Source organism: Schistocerca piceifrons, chromosome 10, assembly GCF_021461385.2.
Source record: "Schistocerca piceifrons isolate TAMUIC-IGC-003096 chromosome 10, iqSchPice1.1, whole genome shotgun sequence".
In the NCBI taxonomy this organism is placed as follows: Eukaryota; Metazoa; Arthropoda; class Insecta; order Orthoptera; family Acrididae; genus Schistocerca; species Schistocerca piceifrons.
Genome location: NC_060147.1, coordinates 94467374 through 94473884, shown reverse-complemented (window position 1 = coordinate 94473884; position 6511 = coordinate 94467374).

Below are 6511 nucleotides of genomic sequence, written 5' to 3'. Positions count from 1 at the left end.
CCTGGTGGCGACACCTGCAACGTGCTGACATGAGGAAAGTTTCCAACCGATTTCTCATACACAAACAGCAGTTGACCGGCGTTGCCTGCTGAAACGTTGATGTGATGCCTCGTGTGAGGAGGAGAAATGCGTACCATCACGTTTCCGACTTTGATAGAGGTAGGATTGTAGCCTATCGCGATTGCGGCATATCGTATCGCGACATTGCTGCAACCGTTAGTCGAGAACTAATAACTGTTAGCAGTATATGGGTGGGTTCAGAACGGTAATACGGAACGCCGTCCTGGATCCCAACGGCCTCGTATCACTAGCAGTCGAGATGACAAGCATCTTATCCGCATGAGTGTAACGGATCGTACAGCCACGTCTCGATCCCTGGGTCAACAGATAAGGACGTCTGCAAGACAACAACCATCTGCGCGAAGAGTTCGACGACGTTTGCAGCTGCACGGACTATCAGCTCGGAGACCACGGCTGCGGTTACCCTTGACGTTGCATCACAGAGCTTCTGCGATGGTGTACTCAACGACGGACCTGGGTGGACGAATGGCAAAATGTCATTTCTTCGGATGAATCTAGCTTCTGTTTACAGTGTCACGATGGTCACATCCTTGTTTTGCGACATCGCGGTGGACGCACATTGGAAGCGTGTAGTCGTCATCGCCATACTGTCGTATCACCCGGCGTGATGGTATGGGGTGCCACTTGTTACGTGTTTCGGTCACCTCTTGTTCGCATTGACGGCACTTTGAACAATAGACGTTACATTTCAGATGTGTTACGACCCTCGGCTCTACCCTTCATTCGATCCCTGCGAAACCCTACATTTCAGCAGGATAATGCACGACGGTATGTTGCAGGTCCTCTACGGGCCTTTCTGGATACAGAAAATGTTCGACCGCTGCCCTGGCCAGCACATTCTCCAGATCTCTCACCAATTGAAAACGTCTGGTCACTGGTGGCCGAGCAACTGGCTCGTCGCAATACGCCAGTAACTACTCTTGATGAGCTGTGGTATCGTGCTGAAGCTGCATGGACATATGTACCTGTACACGTCATCCAAGCTCTGTTTGTCTCAATGCCCAGGCGTATCAAGGCCGTTATTACGGCCACAGGTGGTTGTTCTGGGTACTGGTTTCTCAGGATCTATGTACCCAAATTGCGTCAAAATGTAATCACATGTCAATTCTAGTACAATATATTTGTCCAATGAATACCCGTTTATCATCTGCATTTCTTCTTGGTGTAGCAATTTTAATGTCCATTAGTGTAATAAGACTTGTACCAAGCTGGCCAATGACGCCAAACGCTCATTTCCATTTACCAGTGGGACAATGTTAAGTGTCACACAGCTCACAGCGAAGGTGCGTGGTTCGAAGAGCGCCAAGTTTAGCGTACTTTCTTGCCCACCAAACTCCCAGGATTTAAACCCAATCGACAATCTGTGGGACCACGTCGATCGGACTGTTTACTCAGTGGACCCTCATCCGAGAAACCTGGCTCAATTGGCCACGCCACTCCAGTTGGCCTGGCTTCACTTCCCTGTCGGTACCTTGCAGAACAGCAGTGACACTCTTACAGCACGTCTTGTTCTGTAAAAAGTGGTTATTCAAGTTTCTGACAGATAGTCACATTATTGTGACTGGACAGTGTGTATCTAGAAAAGTAACGGAGCTGGAACAGACCCCTATGACACCCCTCTTACGTGGGCTCAGTTAGGTTCAAAATCCTTCCCTATTTGTTGACAATGGAGCGTAACTTTCTGCTTTCCATTTTTAGCTTTTCGCAAATCGCATAATATTTCGAATTATGCAGAAGTATTGTATCGTCGATATAATCAAATACGAAGGTAATCCCAAAAGTAAGGTATCCTACATAGACCTGTTTATTTCTACGACGGTTTACATCAGTTTACAGCTTGAACATTTAGCTATTTTTCGACAAAATCACCATATCTGTCGATGTACTTCTGTAGATGCTGTGGCAGTTTTTGTATGCCCATGTCATACCAGCTCGCCGCCATGCTGTTCGGAAAGATATGAACCTCTTCTTTGACCTCGTCATCGGAGCTGAATCGCTTTTCGGCCAAATGTTCTTTTAACCTAGGGAACAGGTGATAGGCACTGCGTGCCAAGTCAGGACTATAGGGTGGGTGGGTGATTATGTTCCACTGAAACTGTTGCAGGAGAGCAACGGTTTGCCGAGCGATGTGTGGGCAAGCGTTGTCATGAAGAGTGTGTAAGCCCTTGCTCCACATTCCTCTTCTCCGGTTCTGAATTGCCCGTTTGAGTTTATTCAGAGTCTCACAGTTCCTGTCAGCGATAATTCTGGCCCCAGTGGGCATAAAGTCGACCAACAATATCCCTTTCCGGTCCCAGAAAATGGTTGTCATGTCTTTAACGGCAGACTGTGTTTGTTTGAATTCCCGCGGCTTTGGCGAAGAAGGATGCCGGCACGAGCGTGATTGTTGCTTGGTCTCAGGTGTAAAGTGGTATGCCCAGGTTTCGTCACCCGTGACAGTTGAGTCGAGAAAGTTGTGCTGCTCGGCTACAAGGCGGTGAAGAAATGCGCGGGAAGCATCAACTCGTTGCCGCATGTGGTCCTCAGTCAGCATGGGTGGAACCCATCTTGCGCACACCTTCCGGTAGTTCAATGTTTCCGTTAAAATTCTGTGAGCGGTGCTTCGGGAAACCTCAGGAACCAACGTGCAGAGATCATGCAGGGTGATCCGCCGATCTTGACGCATGCTTTGCTCAACCTTCAACAGTGTCTCCTCAGAAATTGACGGTCTCCCGCTCCTTTGTTCGTCGTGAATTTCGGTCCGACCAGCTGCAAAAACTCTACACCACTTACGAACATTTTTGACATCCATGTACGACTCACCATACACTTCCGTCAATTGGCGATGGATTTCAATCGGCGCAGGGCCCTTTGCGTTCAAAAACCGAATACCTGCTCGCAATTCGCACTTGCCGGTAACATCGAACGGGAGCTCCATTCTCAATGGCTGCCAAGCCAAGACTGAGCGACTCAGCGCGGCGTGCGCATGTTTACACACAGCGCCTGAAAAAATGGTTCAACAGTATGGGACTTACCTTCTGAGGTCATCAGTCCCCTACAACTTACAACTATTTAAACACACACCCATGCCCGAGGCAGGATTCGAAACTGCGACCGTAGCGGTCGCGCGGTTCCAGACTGTAGCGCCTAGAACCGCTCGGCCACCCTGGCCGGCACAGCGACTGAAGCACGCTTCGTAACGGTGTGACCAACTGCCACACAAACAGAGTTCTGTAGTTAATAGGAGACCGTAGTTTTGGGATTACCCACGTTCTGTAAGATGCTGTTAACTCTTGATATGTGTCTTCGTTAACCAGCCGTCTTTCATGTGCTCCATTTATTTACATGTCTATTACAGGCACTTTTTGCTTTTCTTTTGATAACACATTCATCGATTTCTGCACTTTCTCTACGGCATCGTCTAGAGTTAGGTCTTTGCCTGTAGTCTTTGGAGTGAGTGAGGCTCAACCAACGTATAGCAAGGCATGGTTGCCTTACTTCGACACACTGGTTTTGAAACGAGGAAGAGTGAGTTGGAATATTGTGGTGGTTGTTATTGTGAGCAGTCAGTCAGTGTTGATCGAGAAAGTAGTCGTCAGGAGGTTGTATATAGTTGTCTCATTTATATTCCTTTTTGCACTGCTATGGATACCTGCCACTAACATGAAGTACTGACCATCACTACAGTAACATGCGCTGAAAGGGAGGGAGAGAGCGCTCTGCATGGATACGGTAATGAACCCACATTGATTAAGTCAGGGTAACAAGCATATACCGCTCCTCTCTCTCTGTTTGCTGAGCAATGCAATTTAATTTGTTTCTCTTCCTTCCGACATGGCGTGTTGTACCAATCCGCCAGGTTAGCCGAGAGCTCTAACGCGCTGCTTCCTGGTCTCGGGTAGGCGCGCCGGCCCCAGATCGAATCCGCCCGGCGGATTATCGACGAGGGCCGGTGTGCTGGCCAGCCTGGATGTGGTTTTTAGGCGGTTTTCCACATCCCGATAGGTGAATACCGGGCTGGTCCCCGCAGTCCGCCTCAGTTACACGCGTTGCAGACATTTGAAACACATCTCCACTATTTCACGATTTACACTAGACGCAGACAGTTGGGGTACACTGTTTCCATCCTGGGGGGTACGGGATGGCGGCAGGAAGGGCATCCGGCCACCCCTAAAAGCTAACCTTGCCAAATCCACCGACCCTGCAATCGCTGTGGGACTGTGGCGTAAGCGAAAGAAAGAAAAGAATGGCGTGTTGCACCGGAGTGGTGGGTCTGCTTACATCTTGTCGAATGTGTAATAAAGCAGCACCAGTGGCTAACATCGCTGTGTGGCAAAAGTTGCTCTGTCTACGTGATTGAGTGTAGCAAGTGGATAGCTGCCTCATTCACCAAACGAATCTCTGACTTTTCATATCTTTTTCAAACCTGTGTTAATGAAACGATCTTTGTGCGTCTACACTGAGAGCAACAGGTGTTTGAGTAACATGAATTAGTTGATTCTTGTAAGAATATCGTAATTTCTCGTTGCAATAATCATAATAAAATTAGTGTAAATCTCTTATTTTCATGTTCAGTTCACACCTTTCCTTAATTGACTGAAGTAATAATTTTATGAGATGGCGCAAGCAAACACCTAAGACGCGTAGTGAAAAATTTTCAAATGTGTGTGAAATCTTATGGGGCTTATCTGCTAAGGTCATCAATCCCTAAGCTTAGACACTACTCAACCTAAATCATCCTAAGGACAAACACACACACTCATGCCCGAGGGAGGATTCGAACCTCCGCCGGGATCAGCCGCACAGTCCATGACTGCAGCGCCTTAGACCGCTCGGCTAGTGAGTAGTGCAACGTCTACGTGGAAGCTGTTAGAAATAAATATGAAAGTAACTGTTTTCGAAAGAACAGATACCATTGATGATCGTTCAGCTTCTCTAAAATAAACGATAATTAATAGAAACCCTCAGGTGCCGACAGGTGTTGTTGACATATATCGATGGGGACAGATGAAAATGTGTGCCCCGACCCTGTCATTGACCTTCGTCTGCACGAATGTTCACAGGTTGCCCGAACTCTTACTGGAATCGTCACCTTAGTGGACGCGAGTAACTAGTGAATGGTCAAAGTATATATGAGGAACATTACGTATGTAGATTGTGGACAATTGTGAATCTGGGTCTCACGGAAAGCATGCAAGGGATAAGTCCCTGCAGCCGCGCTATTCATCTGCGTCTTCGGTGGCTCATGCCATGTAAGCAGGAGATCCCGGGTTTGAGTCCTGGTCGGAGCACACATTTTCAGCTGTCCTCATGGACGTATATCGACAACACCTATCGGCAGCTGAGTGTTTCAATTAATTATCAGTTAGAAATAAATATTCTTGTGGCTCATCCAAATCAGCTCAGTCAAAAATATTTCTATTCGTAGTAAACATCTGTAAAGAACCATACCTGCATTAATAGATTTCTTTCAGATCACAAACTGTAAGTTATCTTGAAAACTTCGAGACGATAAATGATAATGGAAAGGGAATATTTGATTTACTTGAGATAATTACGGTAATCAGGTATCTGGTTACCAACATCTTGTTTCCTAGCCTATTACTCTTCTGAAGTCCGACTCGCTGAAGATTATTAAACTGCATTTCATTAATCCATATTGTACAGACCTGTTCAAGTTTCTATAGTGGAGTGAGGAAGAAGAAATTAAAGAAATAGATCTTATATGATAGTTTCTTTTTTTGGACACGCTGCTCGCTATCTCGTAAGCTGAAAATATTAACAAGACAATCGCCTTAGAATTCTGTACGCTGCTCGCCGCTGAAGCTGCTATTTCTTGTGATGCTGGAACTTCAAAGCACTTCAGATTGGTGACTACCATGCAATGTAGCGCTCTCCGTGGAGTACCGATCATTGGTCCCCATAAGCAGAAAATTTTTATTTTATATATCGATTTTAACGGAGAAAATTCGGCCGCGCGGGATTACCCGAGCGGTCTAGGGCGCTGCAGTCATGGACTATGCAGCTGATACCGGCGGAGGTTCGAGTCCTCCCTCGGGCATGGGTGTGTGTGTTTGTTCTTAGGATAATTTAGGTTAAGTAGTGTGTGAGCTTAGGGACTGATGACCTTAGCAGTTAAGTCTCATAAGATTTCCCACACATTTGAACATTTTTTGGAGAAAATTCTTCCATATGTATCGCCAGAATGTAAGCAGGCTGAAAACCACGATCATTCCTCACGGATTCCAGCTGTCTGAATGCTGTGGCTTTTTACTTCTGTAGGTTTTGTCGAAGGAAACTATTTCACTTTGTTAAACCGTTTGCTCTCTAAGTGAATACTTTTATACCTATAGAACGCTGTAGCCGAATCATAACGAAAGCAAAATCATCAGTAATTCTTCTAGTTAGGTACAGGGTAACGCTCGTCTCACATCAGTTCTCGGAAACGTGA